This window comes from Protopterus annectens, chromosome 7.part0, assembly GCF_019279795.1.
Source record: "Protopterus annectens isolate FY-2018-M chromosome 7.part0, PAN1.0, whole genome shotgun sequence".
Lineage (NCBI taxonomy): Eukaryota > Metazoa > Chordata > Ceratodontiformes > Protopteridae > Protopterus > Protopterus annectens.
Genome location: NC_056739.1, coordinates 819,247,284 through 819,264,485, shown reverse-complemented (window position 1 = coordinate 819,264,485; position 17,202 = coordinate 819,247,284). Strand labels below are relative to the sequence as shown.

Here is a 17,202-nt window from a genome sequence, read left to right as displayed (position 1 = left end):
TGTCTTTAAATCTTTTGACTTGTGCAGTCTGTTTCTGTAGTTAGTAAATAGGTGCACTGATTTTGCAATTTAAGTGGTCTTAACTGCTGAAATGAACCCTGGTTGCTTTCTTGTGGAAAGAGTACGACTGATTTGAGCTGATTCCAGGCCATCCAACAGCAGAACTAACTGTGTTTTCCACCTTCCCACCCTGTTCTTGTTGTTTTCTTGAAGTCAGTTTCTGTCTTATTGTCCATTCCTCTTATTAATTTGACTACAACATTCACTCCTTTTCTTTCAATGGCTGATTGTCAGGAATCCCAAAAGAATCATTTTGTGAAGTCACTTCCCTTAATCTGTTTAAATACATTTACCCTCCCTTTATATTCCACCCAACCAATCCACATTGCTATTTTAGACTTAGTGTCTCTTGTGTTGCTTGCCTTTACTCTTGCTATCAGTTTGTCTTTGGAAGCTCCTACCAGTCTCATCTCCTCTGCACGTACCAGAAGAACAACTGCGCAATTCTCTCTTTAGACTGTTAAACATTCAGTTATGCACTCTTTCATATCTTCCTGTCTGCACAGTGCAATACCTAGAGGTGTTAACCTTTTATTACATTTTTCTTTTGAAATCCATAACAACACTTCCAATCAGTGGAGAGCCTTATTTATATTGAGTTTATTCTGCCATAATTACATACACACTCTATTACATTTACTTTTCTCATTTAATCACCTGAACACTGGACAAGATAGAACATCAGCCTGCTAACCTTTAATTGTTATGTTTTCTAAGTACTAACTGCCCTCTCTTCACAGGTAATGAATTTATTCTCAACAGTAATAATTCTGTTTTTGAGAGGTGTAAGTAATAAATCAGGAGCTTCCATCTTATGTAAAAACTAGCTCTGCGAGTTTCATACACCTCTCCCACAATCCTCCACTGATCACAACAAAATGTTTTATGTGGAGGCTGTCAAAAAATCTCTCCCAACTCAGAGTGTAAATAAGAAAATTAAGTCCCAGCAAAAATCATGACACTCATTCCCCTTATGGATGACTACCAAAACATCATCCTGAGCAACAGCCCTCCAACCCTCCCACTCTGAATCACAGCAATAGCAGTAGTACTTCTAGTGGTAAGTGTTGCTGTCAAGCACACTGACTCATCACTCTCACTCAAAAAGTGAGTTTCAGTGAGTTGTGTATCAGGTGCTAGGATCTCTGATATTACAAGAACCATAAGAAAGACTTTAAAGGCTGGAAAATATGACTGTAGTATGTTACTGGTACATGTAGTAGTATATGTCTTGAGACAAAATCCTGAAGGACATGAAGAGAGATGAGTCAGAAGTTCATCTATATGTTAGAAATGTATGTAAGACGCTGGTCTTGAATGAAATCCTCAAATGATTCCTAGATAACAAAATAATAATAATAATAATTAGCTTGTTGTTGCAGGGGTATCCAGTATGTATCAGCATGGGGCACGATGCATGACAGTCCAGCTTGCTTATCTTATGGATGGCCTGCACCTCTTGCTCAAAGGTTTCCACTCACTGACTAAAGTCTTTGCTGCCTCCATAGAACCTTATTGAGGCACAGTCCAGTTGATGGACAGTCCAAAGTAACTAGTATATCAGTCCCGAAACTGGATGACATTAAGGTAACTTTCCACAACCCACAAGTCTAAACAATAAGTTGCCTATTATTCAGGCACTTCTGCATTTGGAAATTATCAGTATCCTTGTAGTGACTAAGACTTGGTTTAAATGTTAAGAGCACTCACTCCACACCTGGGTTTTACACTTATCCTGTCATCAGACCTGATAGCTGCTGTTCTATAGTATCCATACTTATCAGTGAGCATGCTGCCACCAGTTAGATTCATAGGGGCCCACAAAGTGATGTCAGTGAACTACAGATCAAGCTAGATGGCATTAAAAATCAAATAGTAATTTGTTACAGATCACGACTTTTGTCCCCTGATATCCACATAAGATTCCTCTGTGTTCTAAATGATTTCCCTATTAACAAAGATTTGATTATTAAGAGTGATTTTAATTTCCCTTCAGTAATTATACCTCCATCGTAGGATATGCCCCAGAATTCCTAGACATAATCAACAAAAGATCTGATGTTGTCATTTTCATTCATTCCTCAACGAATGGTTCTTAGATCCAATTAGGTCGCTTTTCTCTAGATTATTGGATCTGACTCACAAGCTCCGCCCTTTACCCACAATGTCCCTGAACTCTGTGTTACCACAGATCTCATTTGCTCTCTAACGATTCGGTTAGGATTGCATTCTCTCAAATTCAGGGAGTTAGTTCCTCTAATTTAGTGAGTAATACCTTTAAAGTTTATTTTTCTTCAACCTATATATAACTAGCATATAGCCTGTCCTCTCTTTACCTGCTTACTTAATTCCCTTTTACCATTTTTTTGTGTCTCTTTTACCATTCTTGGTATCAGCTTTCTTCTTTGTTACCATCCTTAATAGTAGTCTCGTTACCAGTGTGGGTAAAGGTATTTCTTATAAAAAAATCTCTCTCTAGTTTTCCTTCCTATCCTGGAAATAGGCTTTTTGTATAGTTTATTGTTATGGCTGAAAAGCCTACTGGTTTTAAGAAGTGCACTTCCTGTGGGCATAGGATTCCCAATGCCCACAGTGAGTGTGTTTATTGTTTAGGCCCATCTCATTTAGACACTCGTACTATTTGTGTTGACTTCAATGCCACAGGTCAGTGACAGACACAACATGCTTGTCCTCAAGGGACTTGTATCTGCTTCCACACCTTCTTCTTTAGTTTCAGCTTCAGGGGATCAAACCTCCTCACAAAAGTCTAAATCTGCAGAGCCCAGGGAGCATAAAAAGTGCGTCTTCTCCGGACTCCCAAAAAGTGCCCCAGTATGTGAGCAAGATTCCAAAGCACTCGGATCTGAAAACTACAGATCCGACTGCTTCAGCCTCAAAGTCTCCTCATCTCTGGAGTCCTCACTTTTCTTCAGAGATAGTCCCCCCAAGACTTGGGTCTCACTTCTTACAAGCGACACCAAGAAATTCATCTCAACCTCCTTCCACCTCCTCTTCAAACAGGTCTTCCAGAAGTCTTTCTGAAGCAGAAGTGGGCAGGATGATGAGAAAATTCCTCAGAACACAGATCCAGGTGGACGTTTTATCGGCTCCTTCACCCATCAGATCCATGAGCTTTAAGCCTTCCTCATGTACCATTATTTCACCTTCTCCATTCTGACATACTGCTTCAAAGCCCTTGGATCTGAGACCTCCAAGAGTCAAAGCGTCGGATCTGAAGATGCTTTCATCTTCAACTCTGGCTACTTCCCTGAACTATTCGGTGCTGACCTCCCTTGAGCAGGACAAGTCTTGGAGCTGAAGCGTTGGTGTCAGATCCGGGGGGGGGGGGTGGCTTCAACTCCAAAGCTTTTGGAGCCATCAATTCCCCTCAAAGCCTTGGTGCTGAACAGCTTGACTTTGACTCCCTCCTCGGAGTGGAGGACCAGAGGGGACTGGGCTTATCTGATCCATGAGTGTTGACTCCAGTGAGGTTGGCATCGCCTTCTTCTGATCCCTCTGCCTTTGAGGTGGTGAAGAAGGCATTCTTCTACCTGAGAGCTGTTTCAACTCTAACTTCATCAAATCCTATCCCTGTCCTTCCTTTGGATCCTGTCTCTGAGTCTGTTCATCCTGCTCCACAGGGATAGCCAGGCAGTTCCAGTTAGGGAACTTGACATGTCTTCCAAAACTTTTCCAGAGCACTCCACTTAAGAGGTCCCCTGGAAGAGATTGAGCAAAAAGAGGCACTTAGAATTCCCCAGGAATCTTTAACTGAAGACACTGATATTGATGAAGGGGAAGGGTCCCCAAGATCACCACCAGAAGAAATCTGCTTTGGAGACATTCTAGAACTCTTTAATCCAGGAATGTATTTGGTCCTCAGAAACCCCTTCCCAAGAGGAATTGGTGCTCATAGAAGCCTTCATGTCTGACCCATCTATGTCTTGGGTTACCTGCAAGATATAAGACATTTTCAAGGCTCTTGTGGAGATTTTTTTTCTCAGAGGCAGAGGGTGAAATAACAATGGAAGATGCCACCCAAGTGACAGAGGGGGTCCACAAAACCACAGATTTTGAGATTCTTTCACAGATAGACCCTTTCAGAGCTCCTGAAAGGTTGCCCAACTATTCTTCTCTGGAGGCAGTTGGGGGGGGGGCACTTATCTTTGCATCCAGATGCCTGGACAGCCATCACAACAGATATGTGGGTGCAAAAGATCATATCCAGAGGATATTTAATTTCCTTTTTACAAGTTCCCTCAGTGAAAAGAAAACATCTTCCAGATGCTCCACTCAATCAATGGGATTTAGCAGCTCTAGGATTCAAATGTTGGTAGACAAAAGGGTCATCCAAGAGGTCCCACCATACCAAAGAGAATCCAGAATTTACTCACAGTTCTTTTTAGTGCCAAAGAAAACAGGGGACCTGAGATCTATTTTGGATCTCAGCCATCTGAATCAGTTTGTGTTACTGATGTGTCATGGTTTAGTCCCTTCTGCCTCTTCTACAGAAGGATGACTGGATGTGCTCTATAGATCTTCAAGACGCGTGCTATCACATCAAAATGAACAGGTGCTGTTGAAGATACCTTCACTTCCAGCTGGGAGCCAGTCATTACTGGTTCAGAGCCCTGCCCTTTGGTCACCGTCTCACAAGTGCCCCCAAGGTGTTCACCAAATTCATGGCAGTGGCAGCAGCTCATCTCAGACTGCACAGATTCAGTGTGTTTCCTTATCCAGGCAACTGGCTTCTCACCGTACCAAACCAAGCATCTGCTAGTATATGCCAGGAATTATTTACTCCACTTTTCTCAATACCTGGAAATCACATTCAATCTTTCAATCTTTCAAAGTCCCATCTTCAACCAGTTCAAGTCTTGGAGTTTATAGGGGCTTGCCTAGGTACAGTCAGTCTTCTCGCTCTTTTACCACAGAGCAGAATTCTTACCTTTAGATTGCATGTCAGTCAGATTCTTTTTCACTCCTCTCCTCCAGCAAAAATGGTTCTTCAAGCTTTAGGCTCGATGGCTGCAGCAATTACCTTGACACCTTCAGCTCTTCTTCACATGCATATCCTCCAATGGACTCCAGCAGTACGATGGTCTATTCTTCGATAACCTTTACAGCATCCTATAAAATTATATTGAGTCTGAAAAGATTCCGTACTATGGTGGATTCAATTAAACGAAGTTTGTTAGGGACACCCATTTATCCTTTTTCCCCAAACACCACATTGACAACAAATGCCTCCCAGTTGCGGGGGGGGGGGGCATTTCTTGGAACAGACTGTTCAAGGCACATGATCCCCAGAAGAGACCAAGTTGCATAAAAATGTCTTACAGATGGGAACGGCCCTGTTAGCATTGCAGGCCTTTCAGAGTTGGCTTCCTCCTGGGACAATTGCTATCCAAACAGACAGTCTGTCAGTGGTGTGGTACCGCAACAAATAAGTGAGTGATGTCCTCCAGCCACTTTCTTGTAACAATGCACATACAGGGGAAATCAAACATTCTAGCCGACAAGCTCAGCAGGACTATCCTGATGCTTCATGAGTGGTCTGTCATACGGTGGCAAAAATGATTTTCCACAAATGGGGTCAACGTTGCTGCAACCTGTTTGCCTCTCCCCTCAACAACAAGTGCAGCAGTTATTTGCCCTAATTGCACTTCAGGGGCAGTCTCTGAGAGATGCTGTAGTCCATGGTTGGTCTTTCAGTCTCCCATATGCTTATCCTCCCCTACCTCTAATCCCCAGATTTCACCAGAAAGCACTCTGGTTGAAGAACAAGGTAATCCTTATTGCCCCCTACTGACCTCGACAAGTTTGGTTCCTCTTCATATGGTCACGCCTAATATGTCCCCCTTGGACACTGGATCCCATTCCAGATCTATCACATTCATCAGGGATGACTCATCCGCACATTACAGGTCTCAGATTGACCCCATGTTTTCTCCAATTCCAGTGATGGCTAGATATTCTAGGCTTTCCTCTACTCCAAATTTTATTTTCTTCTCAGAAACCCTCTACAAGGAAGATTTATAAGAGTAAATGGAAGAGAATTTCTTTTTAGGCACATCAAAGAGAGTTGGATCCATTCACCCCTCTAATCCCTGCTGTTTTAGATTTTCTTGCTTTGATTTTTCAAAGTGGTGCTAGTTTCTCCACCATCAAATTTCATCTGGCAGCCATGTCTAACTATCACATCAGATATAATGTTTCTCCTTTAGCTTCACCCAAGTGATTTAAAACATTCCTTAAAGGTAACTTTTTACTTAGACCTCCCATAAAGGATCCCATTCCACCTTCGGATCTTACTGCTGTTTTACAAAGTTTAGTACAATCCCCCTTTGAACACTCAGCTAAGTCAGATCTCAAATTTCTTTATTGGAAAACAGTCTTTCTTGTGGCTGTAACATTTGCAAGGCAAGTTTCTGAACTCCAACCACTTTCTTCAAAACCTCCTTATTTGATTTTCCTTAAAGATAGGGTGACTCCTCTCTACCCAAAATTACCTCAGAAGCAAACATCAGTCAAGTGATCAGTTTTTCAGTTTTCTTTCCTAAATTTGACAGCAAACAAGAATACATGCTTCATCTTTTAGATGTATGTAGGCAACTTCATTTTTATCTTCATAGAATGAGTGTATTTAGAAAAACTGACCAATTGTTTGTTTTCTTTTCTAGTAACAAGTTGGAAAAACTAATATCCAAAACTACCTTAGCAAATGGATAATGGATTGTATTGATTATGTTTATTCTTTGAGAGGTTTAACCTTGTCAAAATGTCCGAAAGCACACTCAACTAGGTCATAATCTGTGCCAGCTGCTTTTTGGGCCAGAGCTTCCATTCATATTTGCCCAGCTGCTACTTTATTTATTTTATTTCTTTGAAATTTGTTTACTGGGATAGTCCAACTAGGTTGCAGAACCCGTTTTCAGCGGAGGCCCAGGGAAAAGGTTCCACATAAAGACATATCAGAAACTCATAAAGCCTACACATGTGGTTAACATAATAGTTTTTAGTACAGTAGTTTTTGTGGAGGATATGAGCAATAATTAGGAACATGTAGACATGGCACTCAGAATATAGTGAGATTTGTTGGGGTTGGTCTAATGCTCACACTTTTATTGCTCATTACAAGTTGGATCTCACATCCAGAAATAGGGCTGCATTTGGTTCTGCGGTTTTCCGGAATATCCTTCCATGAGGGGCACCCAAGGTTATCATAGATGGGAACTCTGTCCCATTCATCAAGGAATGAATGAAAATGACCACATCAGATATAAAAGTTATGTACTCACCTTAACTATCCATCTGTGTTGTCCATTTTCATTCTTCTTCTTCAATGTCTGTCTTCCCTTCCCCCATCCATGTCTTTGGGAGTGACCTGATGAAGTTTTTTTTTTTTAGGAACCACAGTTCCTGTTGAGCCCCTATGCTATTACTATACTGTTTCTCCATATTATTTTTATTATGCTTTACATTTAGATGGTTATATAGTATCAGCAAGCTTAGTATGATGTAATGTAGTGCTCAGAGGCATTATGGGTAAAGGGAGGAGCTCGAGAGTCAGATCCAAGAAACCAGAGAAAAGTGGCCAAGTCAGGTCCAAGGATTGAATCTGAGACCCATTTGTTGAGGAAGAATGAAAATGGACAACACAGATGCATAGTTGTGGTGAATACATAACTTTTATTTTCTTTGAGCATCTGGTAAACAAACCTACTAAATGACACTGAATCTTATAAATATGGCCACTTCTAACACTGTTCCTCTGGTATCTCCTTCCCCATTGGAATTTGACCTCAAACTTCTGACCTTCTCCTTTAAATTCCCAAAAACTATTACCAGAGGTGTAGCTAGATTTTTGGCCACTTGGCACTGTCTTCCCAATATAGCTGTTAACTCAACTTTTAAGTTGAGGAACAACAAAATAAAAGTCCCTTCCCTGGTCTGATGCTCCTTATCTAAGGAGCACTCCAGGCTTTTCCTAATCTACACTCCTCACCTTCATGATCTGGAACTACTGCTTAAGAAGCAAGCCATGTACATTCTTAAATATCTATACTTCTGAGTTCTGAGGAGGAAAAAAAGGCTCTTCCATCCTTTTAAACATTTGTAGCCAGCAGGTTTTAACAGATTATGCCACACGTGTTCTTTAGTTTGGACCACAACTTCAACACTGGCTCTCATTTCTGAAAGCCAGTAATGCACTTAAAACCAATTGGCATATGCCAGTTGCACCTCCTAACACGCACAGGCTACCTCCCCTTTTGCCCCACCTCAGCTGTGATTCTGGCCACTGCAGCAATACCCACAACTTACTGTATAAAAGAAATCTCAAAACTCACTTATGACTGTACCACCTCTCTGTCTAATACTGCAGCAAGTTTCAGTAAGTAATACTAAACCAATTCAGAAATATGCATAGAGTTAGCAATCCCTACAAAAAATAAGTATAGGAAATTAAAAAATAAACCACCCTGATGGTCCACCATCTTAAATAAACTCTACAAGAGAAAAGAAAATCCTTAAGTTATAGCAGGTCCAAAATCCCTTTTTCTCAATTAAAATACTAAAAGTATTAAAAAATGTATTATCAGGTCCATTAAACTAACCCATTAACTTAAGCTGGCATCTCAAGCCACATATAATTATAAATCCTTCTTTAACTATGTTAGTAAACTAAGAAACACTATCATACATTTCTCTGAAGTTATTCATAATTATGTCTCATATTCTGACTCAGCAGACACAGCCAATTTCCTTGCAAACAAATTTAGAGCCAACTTCACCCAAGAGACTTCTATCAGAGGTCCTGAAATACCTGACTCCCTTTCTCCCCTCCTTTATCTTTAAAGAACGTTTACTGAAAGTGCTACCCAAAACTAAAAATAATTTGTCCATGGGAGCGGACAGTCTACCTGGTTGTTACGTTGAGTTTTGAACATGCCTTTATAGACCCACTTCTTATACTGTTTAACCTAAATTTAACAACTGGCTTATATCTTTGATGAGTGGCTCACTGCAATGGTTATGCCTCTCCTTAAAGGTGGCAGAAGAAGCCTTAGCTGCAGGGTATTGTTAAGTATTATAACTTACCTCATAAACTTTGATATCAAGAATTAGAATTGACCACCAACAGTTTGGCTTTAGCATTAAATCTTGGCTATTGAATCTGATACATTTCTTTGAAAGGGTTACACAGTTTGTAGATGGTTGCCATGCAGAACATATGGCATATCTTGACCTGAGCAAAGCCTTCAACACCATTCTGCATGGTTGCATAATACAGAATCTAAATCCTTTAGAAATAAACCTGTATGTAGCAACCTGGCTGAAAAAACACACACAGTGCGAGCTGCAGGCACCTCATCAGAAAGTATGAGTCTGATCAGCGCTGTCCCTTGGGGTCGATGCTGTGACCTCTTTGCAACATTTACTTCTCAGAGGGTCAGGACCTCTGGCTAACAAAATTTGCAGATGTTGGTAAACTGGGGGTTCTTTTTAAGTCACTCTCAGACACACAGAGTCTCCAAAATCAACTATCCTAGTAAACTCTTGGTGCAAGTCAAATGGGCTCATATGAAATTCTAACAAGTATATCATCACATTTGGTAGACAACCCCTCCCCTCATGATAATATGTATAAAACACCACTACAAAATGAAAATATAGTCAGAGACACAGGAACTGGATTTGATAATGCACTCTCTTTTGACCATCATGTGATAGTGGTTGTTAAATATATCTTTTTATTTAGCACATCCGATTACCTCCTTTACATCTTGACATTATTTTGGCAGTCATTCCGTTATACTCAGCATTTGTCAGACCAAATATCGAGGGCCAATCCCCCTTCGGGATGAATCTGATAAAACATATCAATATATATATATACATATATATATATATATATATATATATATATATATATATATATATATACACACACACACACACACACACACACACACATATATATATATATATATATATATATATATATATATATATATATATATATATATATATATATACATACATATATATATATATATATATATATATATATATATATATATATATACATACATATATATATATATATATATATATATATATATAGATCCAAAGGTTCCTAAACAAAAAGGTTAAAGGCCTAATGTCTCTGAGCTAGCTAGATTTTTGAGAGGAGATAGATCTCTGTTTCACTTAACCATCCCATTAATGACCAGGTTGTCCTGGACCTCCTTTATTTGTACAAATCTAATGGTTCCAGCAATACTAGAACCAGGGACTTAAATCTTGAGCAAGTCAATAAAACATTGAGTAGAAGCAAGTTTATAAACCAGCACCTCACCAACCTCTAGAATAAACATCCCTTGCATGTTAAGCATTGCAAATATCTTCTTTCAAACCTTAGATGACTGGGTGAGTAGCCACACAATTTTTTCTGGGATTGATTAGTTTGTTCCTCCTATTGAAAGAATGTACTGCCTGAGGAAGTCTACTAGCAAGACATATGTGGTCATAACATTTAATAATCTTTGAATATCTCTTAATCTTGGTTTCTCTAAACATAGATGTTAGTACTGTTATGTTCGTTTGCAACTTTTTTGCCTACAGATGTCAAATTTTCAAATCTAGGCAGCCTGTCTCTTAATGAGATTGTCCTCATTTAAGTATGAGAGACAGGAGTAATCTGTAGAGTAAGTGGCAGTGGGGGTAAGGGACTTTTGCTAAGAATTTTGCATAGTTTCATCATCTTCTACTACAAAATTTTGAGGGAGGACCGAAAATACTTGTGCAGAATTACATTCAATATTTTTTCCAGAACATTCTTCAGTAATGTTCATGCATGCAGTCAAATATGTGTTATTTTAAGCACTTTTTAAAATTATCACTTAAAACATAGGCAAACATACATTTACAGAAAAGAAAACAAACCATTTTAACATTTTTCCATATAAATACAATATACATCACATATATTTTCTGTGCTATTATCATCAGTGCAACATTACTGAAAATTGCTGAATTCTTGCCTTCCCTTAAACCTCACTTCTCTTGCTGAACATTATTCTACATGTATTGTTCCCACAATTTCCACTTACTTCTATGTCATTTCTCCCCCCCTTTCCTAAAGATTCCTGTTGCAGTTCTTTTATAACATTCAATCCCTCAAATACAGTTGGTATAGACTCTCGAGTGCTATTTTCTAGTAAGGGATTTCTTTCACAGTCAACAGAAGAAAACTTAAAAAGGCGATTCAGATTCTGTATCCCAGCTCAAAAGAATCATTTCCTTACTTGTAGCCATTTGCTCACCCAGTATTTCTGATAGAGTACTCTGAAGGGAATTTTTAATCTGCCAACTCATTAAGCTCCCAAAACGTATGTTTCCAGTTACCACATTCATCTCTACCATGCCTCCAACATCTGCTGTCTACTTGAGGAAAAATTCTTTGAAGTCTACTTGTATAAAATACCTGTGCAAACACTTACAAGCAAAGATCCTAAACCTTCTGAACTTGGTAGCATACTTGGAAGCGTACATATGTCTTCCCATTCTTGTAAATTGCTTTTCCAGTCTCCCTTCCCAATCCTCTCTAACCTTGTCTGATTGATTGTTATAGCTATCGTGCAGTATTTTATATGCAGTACTAACTATCCCTTTTTAAACAGCTGTTTCTGTCTAGATTCAGCTAAGAACTCTACCAGAGCGGATCTTTTACTTAAAATCCCCCATCCCTTTCTCTTTGCCTATACTCTGAGAGGAAGCCCTGGTAATAACATCATTCTCTAGCCTGCAATCCGTATGTCTTTTAGCCTCACCCACTCTACTACCTTTCATCCTTGAGTTATTGCTGCCAATATCTGGTTTCTTTTACAGGTTTCTCCAGTAATTTCCAGTCCCCTCTGGCCTGTTTTTTGCATCCCTGTTTGCAGTTATCCTAGTTGGCAAATTCTCCTTTCCACATTCTTGTATTGGCTTAGTTCTTAGAATACTTTCTGCTACTTTACGAGTATAATATTCTTTATGGTTGTTGTTGTTGTCCTCAAGGATCTGCATCCAAAATCCCTCTCGCTCCCTCTATTTCTTGCACTTCCCTCTTGCTTCATCATCCCCTTCCATTTTGAATTATAACATTCCGCTTGTATTATGCATATGAGCCTTAACTGTGTAGCTCTAAAATATCCCTTCAGATCAGGTAAATCTAAACCACCTTGTTCTGTTGGAAGGATCATCTCATCCCACTTAACTCTTACCCTCTTTCCCTCCCAGATAAATTCCTTCGTCTTTATTACTTATTGCCCACAACTTCTCCTCGGTTTGATAAAAGTATGCCTGACCCATATACAAGATAAAGGGACTAAAAACATTTTCACTGTTTGTATCATAGCATATATTTTCATAAATAAAAGTTTCTAATTTCTCAGTTTTTTTATTATCTTTTGCTTAGTCCCTTCTTACATATCCTTAGCTGCCGTAATAGAAGCTGTTTTAATCCATACTCCTAAATATTTCAGCTTATTGTATTCCCATAAATATGGGTATTGCTGAATTGGTTCATGTATGGGTACATCATTTATGGCTATAGCTTTTTTATGTTTATTAATTTTATATCCCGAAAAAAACTTGAAACTGTCTCAAAGTGTTCTTCAACACTGAGATCTCCTTTTCTGGATTTATCAGGTACAAAATAATATCATCTGCAAATAAAGCCAACTTTTCTTGATTGCCATAACAGGTTATATCCTTGCATTTCTGAGTCTTGTATTTTTTTATTTATTTTTTGCCAATGGCTCTAGATATAAAGCATGTAACAGAGGGCAAAGAAGACACCCTTGTCTGGTTCCTTTGTTCAGACACAGCTTATCTGAGTGGAACCCTGCCATTCCTACTTTAATTCTTGCCTCCAATCCCTGATATATCCTTCTAATTAACCTAATCATTGTATTAGGGAATGCAAATGCTTCCAATGCCCTACTCATAAAGTCACAGCTTACTCTGTCAAATGCTTTCTCTGCATCAAGACTCACCAACAAAAGAGGTATTTTCTTACATTCTGCTTCCATCTGGATCATCATTGCTCTTTTAATGTTGTCAAATGTTTGCCTCTCCTCACAAAACCACACTGATCCATCCCTATAATTTTTGGAACACCTTTCCATTGCTTTAGCTAGCTTACACCTAAACACTTTATAATCATGGTTTAAAATTGAAATGGGTCTTTATGAAGTTGGGTCTGAAGGGTCTTTATCATCTTTAGGTAACACAGGCACCACAGCTTTCTTCCAAGAACTTGGTGTTTCCCCTCCTTTTAAAATACTGTTAAACAAAAACTTTCAGATCTTTATCACTTTCTTCCCACCTAATTTCCAAGCTTCCACAAGAATGCCATCTGCTCCTGGAGACTTTCTTGAAGATAGATTACAAATCACTGTTTTTATCTCATCTCCTCTTATCTTAGCTGTTGGATTTTGAGCCTCTTCTCCTTTTAACCTTTACATAATTAACTTTTCCATAAATACTTCCATTTGTACTCTTTCTTGATTTCCACATTTTTCTGCTTTGTACAACCTTTCATAAAAAATTCTGTAGTATCTGTAAAACCCCTACAGGATCTCTGGTTATTTTTCTTGTTATATCCCTAAGTTTGGCGACAACCCTTTCAACGTTCTGTTGCCTAGGTTGTTCTACTAAAAGTTTTTGTGCTTTGCAGTTATCAAAAATAGTTGCTTGCCAGCAACCTTTCTAAAGTCATGCACATTATCCAGATACTCCTTTATTTTCTTTTTGGCACCCTGCATTTGCTCCTTCTCTTTTCCTGTGAAGTTCTTCTTATTCTACAATACTTTATCCTTTGTCAGCCCCCCTAGATAATTTCTGTTACTTCTTAACCATATATCTCTCTTTTCTGTTAACCTTATTTTTAAACTCCCATGTTTATTTTATCTCACCAGCTGTAACTTCTGAAGATGTTTCTATCTTCCCTAATAACTCTTGAATGATTTCCACTACCCATTCCATACATTTCTCTTTTTAACAGGTAGATGGGAAGGAAACAGTCTCTTATTTTTACTTCATTACCCTGCATTTTTATCTTATTGTTTATTGATGCATGATCAGAAATCGTTCTTGGATGTGTGTCAAAGCTTTCAATTAAGTCTGCATTTTCCTGTGAAATATAATTTCTGTCTAGTGTAGCCCAGTTATTGTACCTTGAGGAATGATTTGTAAATTCTGTCAAGAGTTCCTACTACTGAGTTCTCATCTTTCATTCCAAATATTTTCATAACTTTCTTCAGAAATCTACTCTTCTTTTGTTATATTGTCCCTTCTAGATCCCCCGATATATCCTCGCTATTGCAAATTAAATTCCAGACCACACCTATGAATAATATTCTGATGGTGCAGAGGTATGCTTGTTGCTCTCACAGAGAGGTTCTCTCGTTTTCGATTCTGGCGGAGTGCGGGAGTGCCTTGTGTCTGTGTCTGCCTCCCCTCCCCCAGTTGGGTGAAAGACAAGAAGAAAAATCGTAAATGCCTTTTGTTGGTTGAATGTGTCGAGTCGAGCACCACAGCATTCATGTGAAAGAAAAGCCTCAATCATAATCATTAGCGGGTTCCGGCTGTGCTGCAACCCGGGGAAAAAAGCGAAAGACAAATAAACACACCTATGAATAATATTCCCTGGAGAAAGCTGATTATTTCTCCCAAAATGTTATTAACTCCATGATAGCAGTTTTTGGTTGAATGCAAATATGTGTCATTGTAATTTTCCTTTGCCAGTAGCACCTTAATACTGCAAACCTACCATTTCTGTCATTTTTCCCTCATCTATCACTATTAGAGCCCCTCTAGCAGTTAGTATTATTACTCCGCTTTTCCTTTGTCCCTGATATTCTGCTGAATGTCCATTCTAAAATCCTCTTTGTCAAATCCACATGCTCATTTCTTTCAATGTTCCTCCTGCTGCATTGCTGGTTGCATTCTGCATTTCCAGTGAAGTATGTGTTATTACAGCTCTAGAAGCAGCTGTCCTGAAAACTGTAGCAGTAGTTGACGAAGTGCCTGCCTTCTCAGCAGTGTGAGTTAGATGACACTTTTTCTTTCATAGAAGCCTGTGAAGTCTTGACGTCAAAATGCTTGTGAGTGTCACTCCAGTTTTGTCACTTATGGTCTGATAGTAGCGCCTGTCCCTAAGTGTTTGAATTGTATATATTATATAATTTATAATTTATGTATTAGTAATTTTTTATACAACAAATGAGTGGAGAGTATTTTAAAATACGAATATTGATACATATTATTATATTTTTTTATAAAAGAAGTTTTTTGAGATTGTTGTGTTCCAAATGAAAAACTAGTTTTTTTTTAAAAGTGGGGGTTTGTTTTGTTTTGCTTTTAATACTTGAACTGCTGGTCTTGTATGTATTTAAAGTCACAAGCTGATAATTGTTAAATTGTTAACTTGTCTGTTAATTAGTTGATTGCATCCTATTTAAAGGAGCACTTGTTACATCTAATTGTTTTACTTTGGTCTGAGGAAGGAGAGATAGTATTCAGCAGCTTGTTTCCCTTGAATTTTTGTATTTCAGTGAATTGTATATATCCTTTTTTTTAATGAAACCTATGCAGTACACCATTTCCTGTTTAAATCTATAAAGGTTATAAGAGCTGGCATATGCTTAGTCTTTCTGACGATGTTTTATCTATGAAGTCTGAGTCGTCTTCTCAACCCTGTAAAATTTATCAGGCTTTTTTGAATCAGTGGTCAAGTCTGAATATAGGAACAAGTTATAGCAGTGTATATACTTATTTTGGAGTGTATATACTTATTTTGGAAAAAGTGAGCCTTCATTAGGTTTAAAATTTCTCAGTCTTTTCATTCAAGTCTCTGTGGCGCAATCGGTTAGCGCGTTCGGCTGTTAACCGAAAGGTTGGTGGTTCAAGCCCACCCAGGGACGAGTTTGCCTTTTGGTTAGTGCAGAGGACTAAAGCTTTGAGTTTGAGTAAACGATTTAAGCTTTGAGTTTGAGTAAACGAGTTGCTTCCAGTAGTGAAGGGTGCAGGGTTTGATTCCATCCACCTCCATTTGCCTGCTGTGTGACTGAGCAGATCATTTGACACAAGACAATGCTCTTCTGCAGCTGCTGAAAAGGCTCAACTGCATTTAGCTAGAGGACCTGGATAATAGATGTATTAAAAAATCTGGAGGAAGGGTAAATGACAGGTACTCTGATTTCATTACTTATTACTATCTTTTAGACCATATGCAAGAGGTATATGCATGTCAACATGTTTAGGGTGAAAAACCTCATCATCTAATTAAATTCCCATCTTCCATTAAATCTTATGCTGAGATTCTGGCAGTTAGTGTGGAGGATTAAGACTGTGAGCTGTTTGTGCATTGTTTCCTGTAGTGCATGATCTGATTTCTTCAGACTTCATTTGCCTGCTTTGTGACTTTGAACAAATCATTTAACCAGGTAGTGCTAGGGAGCAGTTGTAAAAATCTGGGCTATGTTCCTCCAGATCTTAGTATGTCTAGTAAATGCCTATAAACCTATTGCCAGTGAATTCTGAACAAAGACAGAAGAAAATCAAGTCATGTAGTTAGTGCTCCATCATGCATGCAGATTGACCTGACACGTAAGCAGGCTTTGGCATTGTACAAAAGCATTCAGTGATGTACAAGCCTTTAACAGCTGTATGTCTTAGCTGGCAGTCGAGTTGTCATTGGTGACTCAGTGATCAGTTTTAGACATAGTACTTTGTGATGAACAAGGAGTGAGTCACTCCAGTTCTCATTTTCTCATTGGTTAAAATAAATGATGTGTGGGACTGTCAGAAGACTGCCAGGGAATAAGAATGACTTCAGCTTAGACATTGTTCACATAGGAGTGAATAATGTGAGGTCTTCCCCTGAGAGCGATGCAGAATGATATCACTCTGCAGACGTTTTTCATGTAAGAAAACCACAGATATTAAGTGAGATTCTGTCCTCATCAGAACTGGCATCAAAGATGTTGAGAAAAGGTGAATTCAGGGACCTCAAAAATGTTGTGATATAATTAGGCTTGCATTTGTGAAACTGTTTCTTTAGCAAGTTTTCCTTTTTTGTTAAAGCTG

At 38.6% G+C, this 17,202-nt stretch overlaps 1 non-coding gene across 1 annotated transcript; it reads left to right on the top strand.

Annotated features, from left to right (window-relative positions):
• The first annotated feature begins 15,963 nt into the window (after nt 1–15,963).
• Nucleotides 15,964–16,037, top strand: TRNAN-GUU. The gene has a single exon. It is a non-coding gene; the product is annotated as a tRNA-Asn (tRNA).
• Nucleotides 16,038–17,202: the final 1,165 nt, after the last annotated feature.